At 41.4% G+C, this 18,005-nt stretch overlaps 1 long non-coding RNA gene across 1 annotated transcript; it reads left to right on the forward strand.

The window, feature by feature from the left end:
- Nucleotides 1-13,818: 13,818 nt before the first annotated feature.
- On the forward strand, nucleotides 13,819-16,745 carry LOC141631490 (uncharacterized). Its single transcript, XR_012537640.1, has 4 exons — nucleotides 13,819-13,896; nucleotides 13,996-14,063; nucleotides 14,901-14,987; nucleotides 16,481-16,745. It is a non-coding gene; the product is annotated as an uncharacterized LOC141631490 (long non-coding RNA).
- Nucleotides 16,746-18,005: the final 1,260 nt, after the last annotated feature.

Consider the following 18,005-nt stretch of genomic DNA (forward strand, 5'->3'; position numbering starts at 1 on the left):
CATACACACACACGCAACCAACCAATTCCCATCATCTCAATCCTGACTGTCCACTGGACCAGCCCTGCCAGTGGGGGACCGCAGCCGTACCCACCAAATCCCCGCTCCACATAGTGAGCGATAACCCTTTCCATTAATGTGCACATCCCCTTCCGTGGCGGGTTCCACGAAGGGCGAAACTAGGGCGTGAAGTCACTCCCGCAAGTGACCCCACTCAGCGAGAACGCATCTCGAGAACCAATCAACAGCAATCACAACCACAAACACAGTACAATCATTATATCAAACAACCAAATACAACACATCACCAATATCCCATTATGGGACTAATACTGAGTAGGAAATCCTACCCGGAAAGCACAATGATCAGACGGTATCAACAATTTGTATCAAAAGCCTCTTCTACGAACCCTCCTCCTATCATATAACACATAGAGGCTACACATCACATACTACACACAAAAACCCCCAATCTCTAAATTAGGGTTTAACGAAACCAAGGGAAAAACAATAAAAAGGGTACATAGATCTTACCCTCGACGCAAGGAACTCAACGATACGAATAACGACAAGAACCGACCGTCGAACTCGGAATTGCTAAGAATGCGATTAGGAAGATGAACTGGTTGCTTTCTCTCTTAAACAGGGATTTAGGTTTTGTAAAAGTGATTTAAAACAATGACGACGATGCTTAAATACCTTAATCGCATAATTAACAAAACCCGAGAAAACTTCCCGTAAAACCGGACACTCGATCGAGTACCCTCTTACTCGATCGAGTACCCCAGCTACTCGATCGAGTACCCAACAGGTCAGAAACTATTTTATTTCGCAACTTACCCTTACTCGACAGAGTAAGGCCTACTCGATAGAGTACCCCAAGACTTATAAATACTGAGTATTACAGTCTTCCCTCCTTAAAAGGAACTTCGTCCCCGAAGTTCAAACCACTACTAAACAAAGGTACTCCCACAACATTCCCGACTCAAAAGCCAAACAAAATTTAACATAAAACATGATACTAACCCAACTCATCCCGACAAACATACCGACACTACATATAAAAGGTGTATAAAACTCTTAAAAAGCGCTCGCGATCATCTCCTACCCCCCTAAAAGAAACAAGGTTACGTCCTCGTAACCATACATACCTGATCAAAGAGGAAAGGGTAACGCTCTTTCATAGCTTCCTCTGGCTCCCATGTAGCTTCCTCGGTCTCGTGGTTAGACCAAAGGATCTTGAGCAAAACTGTCTCACCACCCCTAGTCTTTCTAACCTTTCGGTCTAGAATCTGTTTAGGCACCTCAAGATATGATAAGGACTCATCTAGCTCTAGGCTCTCTGCCTCTAACACTTGTGACGGGTCACTCACATACTTCCGCAGCTGCGATACATGAAACACATTATGCACTCTCTCTAACGCAGCTGGTAAAGCCAGACGATAAGCAACTTCCCCAACTCGCTCTAAGATCTCATAAGGCCCTATAAACTTCTGACTTAGCTTGCCTTTCTTCCCAAATCTCATAACTCCGCGCATAGGAGAAACTTTCAAGAGAACCTTGTCCCCAACTTGAAACTCTATATCCCGGCGATGTAGATCTGCATAACTCTTTTGCAGTCTCCGAGTTGCTCTCATCCTTTCCCTGATCATCGTAATCTGTTCCACCATCTCATGCACCATCTCTGGTCCTAAAACCACTGCCTCAGCACTGTCGTCCCAACAGATTGGACTTCTACATCTCCTCCCATACAAAGCCTCAAACGGCGCCATACCAATACTGGTGTGATAGCTGTTGTTGTAAGAAAACTCTATCAAGTCCAACCTCTGCTCCCAGCTACCACCAAAGTCCATCACACAAGCTCGCAACATATCCTCAAGAGTCTTGATTGTTCTCTCGATCGCCGTCGTCGCAGGATGAAATGTTTGTACTCATCTTCAAAGTTGTTCCCAACGATTCTGCAACTCCTTCCAAAACCTCGATATAAACCTCGCATCTCTGTCAGACACTATGTCCTTAGGGACTTCATGTAACTTAAGCACGTTCTTTCGATAGGCCATAGCCAATTGTGCCTTAGTCCATGTATCTTTCATTGGAACAAAGTGAGCTGACTTGGTCAGACGATCCACTATCACCCAAATCATGTTGTTACCTTGTTGACTCTTAGGCAAACCCACGATGAAATCCATGGAAATGGATTCCCACTTCCACTCAGGCACCTCTAAAGACTGAATCTTACCTTGTGGTCGTCTCTGTTCCCCTTTAACTCTCTGGCATGTCAAACAACGGGACACAAACTCAGCTGTCTCTTTCTTCATCCCAGGCCACCAAAACGTTTTCTTCAAATCCTTGTATATCTTGTCTCCACCTGGATGAACTGAATATGGTGTGCAATGCGCCTCTGTCATGATCGTCTTTTTCAACTCCTCATCATTAGGAACACACCACCTACCATCAAACCTCAAACTACCATCTGTATGAATAGAAAAGCGGGACACTGTCCCTTTCTCTACTCGACTCTCCACTCAACTATCTTAGGATCCAAAGCCTGTTTACCTCGAATATCATCATAAAACTCAAGTCAGATCTTGTCATATCACCCATGGCATCTCCTTTCTGCATCATATGTATCCCAAAGCTCGCTACCTCATCCCTCAGCCTCATCAAAGATAGAGCTGTACACAAGGAATGTACACTCTTCCTACTCAAGGCATCAGCAACAACGTTGGCCTCCCTTCATGGTAGATGATTTCCATGTCGTAATCGCCAATCAACTCCATCCACCTCCTCTGTCTCATGTTCAACTCCTTCTGCGTGAAGATGTACTTAAGACTCTTGTGATCAGAAAATACCTTAAAGATTGCTCCATAAAGGTAATGTCTCCAAATCTTGAGAGCGAACACCACTGCACCCAACTCCAGGTCATGGGTAGGGTAATTCTCCTCATAAGGCTTCAACTGCCTAGAAGCATAGGCAATCACTTTACCATTCTACATCAACACACATCCCAGCCCATTCTTCGAGGCATCTGTATAAACCTCAAAATTCTCGCTCCCTTCAGGCAATGCTAGGACAGGGGCTGTGGTCAAACGCTCCTTTAATGTTTGGAACGCCGTCTCACAACTCTCATCCCAACGAAACCTGTTCTCTTTCCTCATCAACGCTGTCATCGGTCTAGCTATCTTGGAGAAATCTTTCACGAACCGTCCAGTAGTATCCACTAAACCCAAGAAACTCCTAACCTCAAGCAACATTCTTTGGTGCTTCCCACTTTTGTCACCGCCTCAATCTTCACGGATCCACGGCTACTCCATCTTTAGAGATCACATGCCCCAGGAAAGCAACTTTCTCTAACCAGAACTCACACTTGGACAGCTTGGCATACAACTCATGGTCCCTCAAAGTCTGCAACACGATCCTCAAATGCTCATCATGCTCCTCCTTAGTCTTAGAGTAGACTAAGATATCGTCGATGAATACCACTACAAACTGGTCCAAAAACTGTCTGAAGATTCTGTTCATCAAATCCATAAACACTGCCGGCGCATTAGACAACCCAAACGGCATCACCACATACTCGTAATGGCCATACCTCGACGTGAAAGCTGTCTTTGGTATGTCCACCTCTCTAATCTTCACCTGATGGTACCCCGACCTCAAATCAATCTTAGAAAAGACTGTTGCACCACTCAACTGATCAAACAGGTCATCTATCCTTGGCAAAGGATACTTGTTCTTTATCGTCACGGTTCGGCTCCCCGTAATCTATGCACGACCTCAAGCTCCCATCTTTCTTCTTCACGAAAAGAATGGTGCTCCCCAAGGCGATACACTTGGTCTAATGTATCCCTTCTCTATCAAATCATCCAACTGCTTCCTAAGCTCCTCCATCTCCTTAGGACCCATACGGTGCGGTGCCTTAGAGATTGGCCCCGTCCCTGGCTTCAACTCAACGGTGAAATCTATCTCCCTCTTCGGTGGCAACCCGGAATCTCCCTCGGAAAAACATCTCGCAAACTCTCCCACCACTTTGGTATCTCATCAATCGTCGGAATCTCTATCCGGTCATCTCTCACATGGCACAGGATCAAAGGACATCCCTTCCTCGATAAGACTTCAAATAACAGTTTGCAATCAACTTAACTTTGGGTTTGACTAGAAACCCACGATAAGACACACTAACACTCTTTGGACCTCTTAAGGACACTTTCTTTTGATGACAGTCTATCTTAGCTTTATACTTTCCTAACCAATCCATCCCAACTATCATCTCAAAACCGTTAAAAGGAAACTCTAGCAAGTCTACAGGGAAATCAACTTGCCCAACTATCAAAGATACGTCCCTAAACAATCTCCCACACGATACAGACTCACCCGAAGGTATGAAAACTTGCTCACTAATAGACTCATATACTCTCAAACCCAACTGTTTAACATGACTCGAAGACACAAACGATCGAGAAGCCCCGAATCGAACAAAACAAAGGTAGGAATACCATTAACAAGGAATGTACCGGTGATAACGTGCGCATCTTCCTCATTTGCCTTCTTCTCCATCATGAATAACTTGCCATGGTCTTCCGTCCACCTCCCGGACAAGATTGGTGATGCGGTCGCTTAGCACCCGACCCTTGATTGTTGTTGTTGTTCGTCGGTGTTTTCTGATAAGAATTACCGCCGTTGCGGTTGCCTCCACTCGGTAACTCGACTTCCCGATTTGGCCATGATCCGGCCGGTCTGTTGCTCGCGAAGCTCGTGCGAGTCTCGAAAAGATCCGGTGCACTCGTGCACTCATGTCTCTTGTGGCCTACACCACCACAACCATAGCAGTTCACTCCCCAACTATTACTCACACTCCCACGGCCACGCCCAAAGGAAGCCCCAAAGACTAAACCGGACCCGAGAAGAAAATCCTTTAGATCGATTGTGGTTGCCTTTCTTGTGATTCGATTGGCCACCACCCTCGCTCTCGGACTTCCTCTTCTCACCACCTGACCTCTCCCGAGCCATCTCCACCAACCTCTCCGCTCTCCCCCCCTCTCATAAGCTTCCTTAACATCGGTAAGGATCCCCACGGGTAACTTATCCATAATCTTGGTGGTCAACCCCCTCTCAAACCTCAATGCCAAATTCTCCTCACTCAAACCCATGTCCTCAAAGATACCTAGACTTCTCATTGAACACTGTAGTACTCACCCACGGACATCTCAAAAGAGTCATCTTAAAACCATCAAACTCTTCTCTCAACTTAGTCCTCACATGTTCCGGTACAAACTCCTTTCTCACAGCCCTACGAAACTCCTCCCAAGGTATAGCAGGTAAGCCTTAGTTGGTATATATTTCCTTAGCACTCACCTTCACTGAATCCCACCACTTGCCTGCTGCCTCCCTCAGATAGAACGCAGCCTGTTCCACTCTCATCTCATCAGGACAATGAACCAAGTCTAAGATGTTCTCCATCTCTCTCAGTCAACTATCAAGCAGATTAGGCTCCCCAACTCCCTTGTACTCTTTCGGGTTAAACCTCGCAATATAGAGGCTGATTTTAGAATGATCAACCTCCTTCTCCTTATTCTTATCCTTGTCCTCATTCACTCTCTTCAGGGTCTCAGTAAGAGCATCCTGGTGCTCTAACATCTTAACGATGTCATCCATGGTCATGAGCTCGGCTCTCTCGATACAAAGCGATCTTCTTGGGCGGCATCTTGAAGCTATATAAGAAAGGGTAAACATAAACACACGTACTAAACCTCAAAACACGAAAACACGCTGCCCAGAACCCACTCGATCGAGTTCCCAAACACACTCGATCGAGTAATGGGCTACTCGATCGAGTGCCCCACGTACTCGATCGAGTACCCAAACTTCAGACCCCAAACAGACCTTCTGATCTCTTACCTACTCGATCGAGTATCTAGGCTACTCGATCGAGTGATTTCTACTCGATCGAGTATCCCTAGTTACTCGATCGAGTGCCCCAAAACTCGATTCTGGACTCAAAATCGCCAAAAACCCACCCGATCGAGTCAGCCCCACTCGATCGAGTAACACTAATTCATAGAAGCTACCCGCATGTTACGTCATATGCTAACATGCTAAACTTTATAAACCACATTATATCATAATAAGCATACTACGCATCTTTTCTACTATCTACGAAACCATTTCATCATGTTATTAAATGCCACATTGTAAATCATCCAACATGTTATCATCTCATCAACAAGTTTCCGCATATCACCATTTTCTTTCACATGCTCAACTTTCTACTTCAACATCCAACAATTAACACATTCCATCACATTCGTGAACAAGTTAACCAAACACACATACGACTCGACAAACACTTCTCCCATGTGACCGGTTCAAAGTTGTAGGGCGACCCCTGCGACTTTAGGACGTCTCCCAAGCCTTTGCACTAGCTCCCACAACTTTTACCCCGGGTTCATTTTAATTGACTCCCTATGTTCATTAAGTTCATTGGTTACAGGTTTCAGGATCGTCTCTCTGATACCATTTGTAACACCCCCATACTCCAAGTGCCTTACCAGGACCACTCAGGTATGAAGACATTACCATCTCGGTTACCCGAGGCAATGATAATCAAACAACAATAGAGAAACAATGTTTATTATAAATAGTTTAGTGAATAGATACAATCCTCAAAACCAAACCAAAAGTACGATACATTATTCCAAATCGATTTTAATCGAAATGTAAATAAACTAAAGGCTACAAACGGAAGACTCCTATCATCATGTCGTGGCATCACGGCTATCCCAAGACTCATCTCAATACTGCTCAATATCTCGCTCACCATCCCCGAATGGATCACCGCAGGTTTACAAAACAACACCGGGGTCAGTACTAATCACACAATCAATATGTATAACAATAATAAGATAAACAGACAGCTTAACTGTCATACACACACACACAACCAACCAATTCCCATCATCTCAATCCTGACTGTCCACTGGACCAGCCTTGCCAGTGGGGGACCGCAGCCGTACCCACCAAATCCCCGCTCCACATAGTGAGCGATAACCCTGTCCATTAATGTGCACATCCCCTTCCGTGGCGGGTTCCACGAAGGGCGAAACTAGGGCGTGAAGTCACTCCCGCAAGTGACCCCACTCACCGAGAACGCATCTCGAGAACCAATCAACAACAATCACAACCACAAACACAGTACAATCATTATATCAAACAACCAAATACAACACATCACCAATATCCCATTATGGGACTAATACTGAGTAGGAAATCCTACCTGGAAAGCACAATGATCGGACGGTATCAACAAATTTGTATCAAAAAGCCTCTTCTACGAACCCTCCTCCTATCATATAACACATAGAGGCTACACATCACATACTACACACAAAAACCCCCCAATCTCTAAATTAGGGTTTAACGAAACCAAGGGAAAAACAATAAAAAGGGTACATAGATCTTACCCTCGACGCAAGGAACTCAACGATACGAATAACGACAAGAACTGACCGTCTGAACTCCGGGAATTGCTAAGAATGCGATTAGGAAGATGAACTGGTTGCTTTCTCTCTTAAACAGGGATTTAGGTTTTGTAAAAGTGATTTAAAACAATGACGACGATGCTTAAATACCTTAATCGCATAATTAACAAAACTCGAGAAAACTTCCCGTAAAACCGGACACTCGATCGAGTACCCAAGGTACTTGATCGAGTACCCAAGGTACTCGATCGAGTACCCCAGCTACTCGATCGAGTACCCAACAGGTCAGAAACTATTTTATTTTGAAAATTTCCCTTACTCGACAGAGTAAGGCCTACTCGATAGAGTACCCCAAGACTTATAAATACGGAGTATTACAGTTGTTGTTTTGTTTGTTGTTGTTTCCGGTGAGTTTCAGTTTGGACAGATAGACTGTTGTTTTGTTTGTTGATGTTTTATTTACCAGGTTAAGTTTGGGAATGAGGGTAGAGTACGATATGAAATAGAGTTGTATATGTTTTCGTTGTTGTCATGGTATAGTGACATTCTGTTGATGGGACACGGTTGTGAGAGGTTGTTCTGAATTTCGATCTTGTTCTAGATAAGGCTTTCGTAGACATGGTAATGGCAAGTGATTCGTAAAACATGTGTGGTAATGACCTGAAAGATGCAGGAGGGGGGGTTCATAATCCTTTGTGGAGACAGTGAGTGTAGGGCGTTGGGGGAATTAGTGTCATGTTAAGTTATGTATGAGTTTTGAGGTAATCAAGGAAAGAATTTGAGGATCTAGTGTGAGTGTACATAACGAGTGTAGATCGTGAGTTATGCTTTTGGGAGATAGGTGCTTTACATAGAGACGTATGTTGTTTTGCAGTAATAATGGAGAGTTAGTATAGTGACTTTGCTACGAGTTTTATGGTATAGGTTAGGTGATGGGCCGAATGAGTTGAGATATGAGAAATGTTTAAGTAAGAGAGCTTTGGATATATACATGGCGAGTGTTTAGATTATAGGTGGCTATCTTTGACATGAGGTGGTGATGAGGATAATGAGACGATATAGCTAGGATTTAGTATTAGTGAGTTACGAGGACGTAACATTTATCTTAACAGGAGTAGGATGCGATAAAAGAGATTTTGATGGTTGTACATATGGTGGTATATTTTTGGAAGTAGAGTGTTGGTGTAGCATAAAGGACGGATATTTGTTTTGATTTTATTAAAGGTCATGACAGTTGGATGATGATGTTATGAGTGTGAGTAAACTTCGAGGACGAAGTTCTTTTTAAGGGTGGTAGAATGTAACATTCCGTTTGATGTTTATGAGTGTCTTGATAGTGGATTTTCTAGTGGATAATAGGTTAGTGAAACGGAGCTAGCAGCGTTAGTGGACGGTAGTTGGTAGTGTATGGAGTTGGTGTCGGGAGAGTCTATGACGTAGTTGATACGATATCGTGAGCCATGTTGTGGAGGTAGGAATAGTTGGTGGAGTTGGTGTTGAGAGTTCATGTTTTATAGGTTGGGGTTTTGTTTTGAGTTCTTAGTTGCGTTGTTGTGTCTTGATCGAGTCAGTATGTTTGTTTTATGTATGGGTTGAACTTCGGGGACGAAGTTCTTTTTAAGGAGGGAAGACTGTAATACTACGGTTTTATGAGTCTTTGGGTACTCTATCGAGTGGGCCTTACTCTGTCGAGTAAGAGTGTGTTGCGTTTTAAAATAGTTTCTGACATGTTGGGTACTCGATCGAGTAGCCTTGGCACTCGATCGAGTAGGGGGGCACTCGATCTAGTAGCCGGTTTACGGGGTGATGATTTGTCGGGTTTTGTTAATAATGCGATTGAATATATAAACAACTCCGTCACTTCCTTAATACATTTTATCAAACCTAATTACGTTCAAAGAGAAAACAAACTACGTTCTTCGCATCAATCACATTATTGACAAATCCCGGAGCTTGAGAGGTCGGATTTCATCGTTCTTTACATCTTTGTGATGCTTGCGTCGAGGGTAAGATCTATGTATCGAATTTGTTATATTTAATTAAGTTTCGTTAAACCCTAATTTTGGGAATTGGGGATTTGTGGTAGTTTTGTGTAATTAGTGATTATGTGATTATATGCTAGAAGGAGGATTCGTAGAAGAGGAATTTTGATATAGCTGTTGAGACCGTCTAATTGTGTTGCTGTTCCAGGTAGGGTTTCCCTACTCAGTATTAGTTACATAATGTGTGGTGATTGTGCTGTAGTTAGTGATTGTTGATTGATTCAGAATTTATTCTTTGTTGTATTGTGATTGTGATTGTTTGTCTCTGGTTCTCGAGATGCGTTCCTCGGTGAGTGGAGTCACTTGCGGGAGTGGCTTCACGCCCTAGTTTCGCCCTTCGTGGAACCCGCCACGGAAGAGGATGTGCACATTAATGGGACAGGGTTATCGCTCGGTATGATGAGCGGGGATTTGGTGGGTACGGCTGCGGTCCCCCACTGGAAGGGCTGGTCCAGTGGATAGTCGGTGACGGAGATTGATTGGAGTGGGTGTGACCGTTTGAGCTGTGTTGTTTGTTGTGTTGTTGGATTATATAAATTGTGTGATTAGTACTGATCCCGTTTAAATGTTTTAAAAACTGTGGTGATCCATTCGGGGGTGGTGAGCAGTTGCTTGACAGGTATATCTTGGATACGCGTGGGATATAGCTGGGGATGGAGTCATCACATATCAGAGTCTTTAGTCTTCCGCTGTGTTTGTTAAGACAGTTCCATTCAGTTGGTTTATAGTTTGAGAACAGTTGTATTTTGCTTACAATTGGTTTTGTTATGTAATCACTTAAACTTATTTAATAAAGTACGTTTCCTTATTGTCTTATGATTATCATTGCCTCGGGTAACCGAGTTGGTAGTATCCTTATACCTGAGTGGTCCTGGTAAGGCACTTGAAGTATGGGGGTGTTACATTATGTAACGCTCATGCTACTTTTCAGCGTTGTATGATGGCCATATTTTCTGATTATATAGAGTCTATCATGGAAGTCTTTATGGATGATTTCAGTGTGTATGGTACTGATTTTGATGTTTGCTTGAGAAACTTGACTAAAGTTCAGCGCTGTGAGGAGATCAACCTTGTTCTCAACTGGGAGAAGTGCCACTTCATGGTTACTGAAGGGGTGGTAATCGGTCACTTTGTGTCAGGTAAGGGTATTCAAGTGGACAAAGCTAAGGTTGAGGTAATTGAGCAACTCCCGTACCCGGTTAATGTTAAAAGTGTGCGTAGTTTTCTTGGTCATGCAGGGTTCTATCGCCGCTTTATTAAGGATTTCTCTAAAATTGCTCAATCTCTAACTCGGCTACTTCATAAAGAAACACCCTTTGTGTTTACTGATGAGTGTGTTAAGTCCTTTGACAGGATTAAAAAAGCTCTTATCTCAGCTCCCATAATCCGATCTCCGGATTGGAGCCTTCCTTTTGAGATTATGTGCGACGCCAGTGACTATGCAGTTGGAGTTGTTTTGGGGCAGCGAAAAGATAAGGTGTTACATGTCATCTACTATGCAAGTAAGACTCTTGATGATGCACAGATCAACTATGCTACTACGGAGAAGGAGCTTCTTGCAGTTGTCTATTCTTTAGACAAATTTAGAACCTATCTTGTTGGTTCTAAAGTTATTGTTCACACTGACCATGCAGCTTTAAAATATCTTTTAACCAAACAAGAGGCTAAGCCACGACTTATTAGATGGATTTTGTTGTTACAAGAATTTGATTTAGAAATTCGTGATAAGTCTGGTGCTGAGAATGTTGTTGCAGATCATTTGTCTAGGCTGAGATTTGCAGGAAGAGAGATTTTGCCCATTGATGACTCTTTTCCAGATGACCAAATTCTAGCTGTAGCTGCAAATACTCCATGGTTTGCAGATTATGCCAATTACTTGGTAGGAGGTATGCTTCCTCTTGATTTATCCTATCAGCAGAAGAAGAGATTCATACATGATGTGAAGCGGTATTTCTGGGACGATCCATATCTGTTCTGGGAGTGCGCAGACGGTATCTATAGACGATGTATTCCAGAGGGTGAGGTACATGCCATCCTTTCTCATTGTCACTCTTCTTCTTATGGTGGTCATCATGGTCCTTCTAGGACATTTGCTAAGGTAATGCAATCGGATTTTTATTGGCCTACTATCTTAAAAGATGCTACTACTTTTGTCCGTTCTTGTGATGTGTGTCAAAGAACGGGCAATATCTCGCAAAGGCATCAGATGCCTCAAATTGGAATCTCAGAGGTGGAGATTTTTTATGTTTGGGGCATTGATTACCAAGGGCCATTCCCTACTTCTCATGGGAATCAATATATATTAGTAGCTGTAGATTATGTTTCTAAATGGGTGGAGGCAATTGCCACTCCCACTTGTGATGCTAAATCTGTTGTTAAGATGTTTCAGAAAATTATCTTTCCACGGTTTGGAGTGTCTCGCGCGGTGATTAGTGATAGAGGAAAGCATTTAAATGAGCGTCATCTCAATTCTTTATTGAAGAAATATGGCGTTACACACCGCAGAGGATTGACTTATCGTCCTCAAACCAGTGGATAAGTGGAAGTTTCTAACAGAGTACTGAAACAGATCTTAGAGAAGGTAGTAAGCAAGAACACAAAGGATTGGAGTCGGAAGCTAGATGACACCTTGTGGGCTTACCGTACTGCATTCAAGACACCGAGACCTCGTTCAAGTCTCACCATCTAAAGATCACAAAGACAATAGTCTCATAGTTTTTCCCAGCGGAGTCGCTAATCTGTGGACATGGCCCACCTACATGCCAAGCCAATCTGTGGACGTGCAGCAGTCGGAAAGCCACGCTCGTTGACGTAAAAATGCTTTCGACCGGATCGCTTTAGATCAGCCGTTTCGTCTCGGTAAGGTTCTCGAAACGATGTTAGAGATGTTCGGAATCGCCACCAAGTAATTGTGGGATGCTTGGAAACCGTTCAAATCCACTTTATACCTAGGTCAATCAAAGCAAAAAGCGGTATTTGACATAGGTACTAAAGATAAGGAATCGTCTCTCTTTAACATCCTATCTCTAGAACGAATCTCGTTCGCCATGGATAAGTTCGTCCATTATCCAAAGTTTTTGAGTAAGAGGTGAAGGTACGTATTGGTAAGCCCTTTAATCGGACACCCACTCCCGCCCGCGGTAGCGGCCTCTACTGATCGATCTTGGTTGGTTGAATGCAAAAGTTGATAAGATGGGAAAATGCATGAATGCACATACACAAATTTTAAACCTAACATGTGATCTTTTCTATGTCGGTTGTTTATTAAAATATCAAGTAATTGATGTCTAGTTGGATTTAGTGTTGATTTGCGTTCAAGACAGAAATTAAACATCCAATTACCGAGTTAGGATTATGGTGCATAACGTGATCCATTTGTCTTAGAAAGGCGTTTTTCAAATACAAAGTAAAATGTGGACTCGTCGATCTGATCCGTCCTGTGTTCGGGTTAACCGAAGTCGGGATCGTCCTAGACAAGTGCTGGAAAGGAAACAAGACCTGCATCAGGCAGCCTATTGAGGCACGAGCCTTTGGGCGATACATATGTGTAACACCCCGTATTTTATTAAGTTGGATAAAATTCTTTTAATTGCTACTTTATATTTAATTACGTTGGTTAACGATTTATATATTTATTTTCTCAGCTAATTAATTAATTTCATCATAATTCGATACGTTAAGTTTAATAATCATTAATAAGTTTATTGAAAGTTAGTTCAAGTTTATTGAAGTTAGTTCGAGTTTGTTTATTTAATAATTTCCGTTTCTTTACGAGTCCTTATGAAAGTTGTTTTAAGTGAACCCGAGATGGATTTTGGGAACAAAACCGTCCAATTAGCTATTTTGAGCTTATTTCACTAAAATAGCAATTTTTATTAATATCCGTTAGTTTCGTAAAAATCGGTAATAATTCCGATTCAAGCTGATATCGTATTATTTCCGTTAACTAGTTGAGTTTATTTTATTTTCACTCATTAAATTTATTTGTTATTGATTCCGTTTTATTACTGAAACTTTTACTTAAATCGGTTAAATTTAACTCGAAACGGTTTTAATAACGATCGAAGTTTCTTAACGACGAAGAAACGTACGTATAATTAGTAGCTAGCAAGCTAGCTGGTGTCTCATTATTATTATTATTATTATTATTATTATTATTATTATTATTATTATTATTATTATTATACTCCTTACCGTCCCCACCCCCTCATTTCTTCCTTCTTCATTTCGTGAACTCACCAGCAACAACAACAATCAACAGAACCTTCAAAACTCAATTTCAGTCGACATTCAACCTCAGATTCCGGCCCATTTCTCGACTAAATTCCGTAATTTTTGTACCATTCTCTTTCCCTTTCCTTCCTCCTCCTTTTAAGGTAAGAAAGTCTCCTTTTTGTAGTGGTTTCGTCTTTCGCCGTCTTATAAAAGTGTCGTCTTTTAGCTTCTTTATTCCGTTTTCTTGCCCTTTTATGAAGGATTCGAAGACCCGGGGTGAGGCTCGTGCCTTGTGGACCATTTATTCGAAGAATAAGGGGCGTTTAAGGTAACACGATTCTACCGATCCTATTATAATTATTATTGTTCGGGGTTATATGGTTATGTGTAATCTATACATGTTGTATTAATTTAAATTGATTATCGATAATGAATGTGATATTATATATATAGTAGTTATACTATTTTATTGTTAAGGTAATTAATTTGTGAGGTGGGTACAATTTATGCGTGGGTTGAGTTTGATTATTGAGATGGAAAGTTCGAGATTGTGAAAATTGGTTTTTACAAGGAAATCTAACGCTTAAAGATAAGCTAATGTACCATTGCTCAATTAGGCTATCAAGGTGGAGTTTATTAAATATAAGTATATAGCTATGGGATTTAGCAAAGTTCAAGTTAAAAGCTAACAGGGAGTATGTTGGTGTAGATAAGCATAATTGCATGATACATACAAGAGTATCCGTGTTATATTTTATATTGAATTTGAGATGGGATCTGGTTACTATGGAGTATTATATTATGAGACGGAGTAATGAGTAGGACGGAGTAATGAGAGAGATGGGGTAGAGATTTGAGATTGAATTAATTTTTGGGACGAGAGTGACTTTTATAAGGTTGGCCTAGCGGCTGGCCGTGGCTCGTAGCCTGGCCGTGGCCTAACTGTTGTAGCCTAGCAGCAGGGCAAAGCGATGGCCTAGCCGTGGCTTTGGCCGTGGCCGGCCGTGGCCTAGGCAGTGGCCTGGCCGTGGCCTAGGCAGTGGCCTGGCCGTGGCCTGGCTAAGTCGCGAGTTTGGTTTATTTAAAATATAATTAAATTAATTTACGTCTCATATTTTATATAAAGATAATTCGTTAATATCGTCCTTTCACATAATTATTTTAGGTGGCTCATATGGGGTTGAAGATGAAGAGTAATTTTGGGGTTTTAGAAGCTTTCTCAAGTTTTTACTTGTTTCTTTGCTAGCGTAAGGTAACTATTCCGAGTTACTCGACGAATTAATGTCACATTAGTAGTTAATGTGTGCCTGTTGTTTGTTAAGTGTTTAGGTGATTGATACTGTGTTATTTTCGTTTTTCACATGATAGAAATTAGAAATAGCATGAGAATAATATTGCGATAAAATTTGTAATTTGGGCCAAAGCGAGGCCAAGACTCGAGTGGGCAGCAGATTGACCGAACGAGTTTGGTCAAACCAGGTTTAAAAACATCGGCCTCGATTTGACCGATGACCCGTCGCGGGACTCGGGTCGAGGGTTTGTCTTTGAGGTGAGATTGGATGTTTTATGTTATGCCTTGATATTTGTAATTATCATTTCACATGTTGGTTGTTGGATGCTTTGGATGAAATTTTATATGAATTGGATAATCGGCCTTTTTCTTGTTTTAGGCCATTTATTATATTTTTATTTCACATGTGTAGTTAGTTAATTTAAGTAGCTTCTTATATCGTATAAACGACCCTAGATTCCCCGAAACCTTTAATATGGTTAATATTGTTAGAATTGGAAATTGGTATAGAATACTTATTGAGGATACTGTTGGATTGTCTGCTGAATAGACATTTATATAGCCTTTCACATGATAGAATGTTAGCATTTATGTTAGTAAGTTGGACTCTTTGCCCTCTTATTGTTAAGTGGGTGTCTTACTTGTCTTGTGTGGTGTGGGCTAAAGTATTCAAGCTGGGACTAGCTGGGACTAGGTCCTAGGTGAGTATTTCGGCCTTCATCATAGATAGGTCTTTATAGTCTTTGACGAGTATATGTTCACTGCTTGATAGCCTTTGTGTTCCTGACTAGTGGATTTATATCCAAGTTGGGGCATGACCTCGTTACTTATTTTGATAGTAAGTGGTCAGCTTAAGTACTAGCCAACCCTTTGGTGGACTCCTTAGGGTACGCACTTTGTTTTAGAAAAATTGTGGGTCTTGGGTGCGGTGGTGTGTATCCGCATGTCTAGGTCTGCGCAGATTTTAGGCTAGGGTTGTGTTGTGTCTTGGCCATGTTTTATTAATATTAACCGCTGAGCCAAGATACCGGTTCGATTATCTTCCCTACCTCGTGGTATAGACTCGAGTTACAGAGTGACTATTGACGGTGCTAAGAACTTATGCCTGTCTTTGATATATTGCCCTTTCTTGTATGGTGATTCTATGAATCATAGAAGGTGAGATGCAAGCCGGCTATGGTTGATAGAGTTTGGATTCCTGGATGTTATGTGATTCACATGATAGTGTAGTATGAGTCGGTCTAGTATTCACTGGCTAGGACTATGTGTTGTTATATTGTTGTTCACATGATAAGCACGATTGTCTAGCATCTATATGCTAAGGCTATGTGTCATTCATATTCATATTCTTATGTTTACATGTTATATTAATTATGACATTTCGTGGCTGGGAGAACTCGGAGTTACTCCTCACTGACTGTGGCTTTCGTATTTGTATAAAATGCGAATGACAGGTAGGTGATGCATATATGGGGTACATGGACGAGCTAGCGAGCAAAGTAACCTTGGGACCTAGACTGGTTTTATTTAATTGTGACCCTTAAACCCTTTTTATGTCACATACATTTTAGGGACATATGTCTCCCTTTCTCATATTTGGTTTGTAAAACTTTGTTTCGCGACTTTAGCGATGTTTCATTCATGAGATTTATTTTGGACCTTGCATGTTTGACACCTTCCCTTTTGGATATCTTTATAACAGGTTCAGGTTTTAAAAATTACAGGTTTTTACCCAATTGAACCTATTACAAACATATCCTGTCAGTTTTTCTGTAGAATTACGTGTTTATTTTTCCGCAATAAATGGGGGTGTCACATATGAGCCTCTCCAGGTTTGAAAACTGGAGATCAGGGGGCCTATTTAGGCGCGAGGTAGGCGACGACCCAAGGGGGTGTCTCCTGGTTGTTGAAAACGTTTGTAAAAGGGTGTGAAACCCGTTTTGTCGGAAAAGGTCGTTTAGACCGCTTTTGTGCTAATGTGAAGAACGAGACTCGAATGTTTATTATTGTATCGATAATATTCGTTGTCGGATTCGGTTTTTCAAGCTTGACATGGATAGTTTTGTAAGCAAAAATACAAAAATGTCTATTATGAACTAATTATGTTAAGTTCATTATTTTGTAATTAGTCAATGTTTATCATCGTATTCGGATTAAACCGACATGGTATGTAGAACCAAGGATGACTATGCATGTATGACTAATATGATGGTTTTGAAAATGTAAACAAACGAATAAAAGGTTTTAAATGCCTTTTAAAATGTAATTAACCAAATATTATCACCGAAACACGGATTAAACCGTAATGGTATAAAGAACCAAGGGTGAACATAGTTTATGGTTAAAAAACATTTATCATAAAAATGATTTAAAATGGTAAAAACCGGTTGTAAGATGAAATGAACATGGAAATAATGAACTCAAACACGTTTGATTTCTGACCTGGACAACCCATTTAGGCGCGAGCCACCTAGTTGTGACTAGGGGCTTCTGTTTCAGGGCAAAACTCAGTTTTGGCTCATTCGATCTGTATTTTGGACCATGTTATGCATGTTTTAGCATGTCAAGGTCATAAAAACAGATAAAATGGCATGAAAGAAGAGGATTAATAACACCCTTATACTTACATGCTAGGTTGATGGCGAGTAATCGACGGAAGTGTAAAAACTTGTTAGGTCGGAAAACTCGGTTGAAAACCGTTTTAGCAATGTAAAGAGTGTTGTTTTGTTTAGTGATTTCGTAGTTGGTCGAAATGGTCACTCAATTGGTTTAATTCACGATGATGGTATCAATCAATGTGTGAGGTTCGTATTTTCGATCGGTAGGCCATGTCGGAAATACGTGTGATAAGTGCATAATTTACATACTTTTACCCCTTAGATTAGCTCCATTTTATGTGTATTTTGCACTACCTTTAGTGTTTATGAGTTTATATTTGCTTTCTAATTCCATTTGTATGTTTTCTCATATTTTGTAGGA

Source organism: Silene latifolia, chromosome 2 (assembly GCF_048544455.1).
Source record: "Silene latifolia isolate original U9 population chromosome 2, ASM4854445v1, whole genome shotgun sequence".
Lineage (NCBI taxonomy): Eukaryota > Viridiplantae > Streptophyta > Magnoliopsida > Caryophyllales > Caryophyllaceae > Silene > Silene latifolia.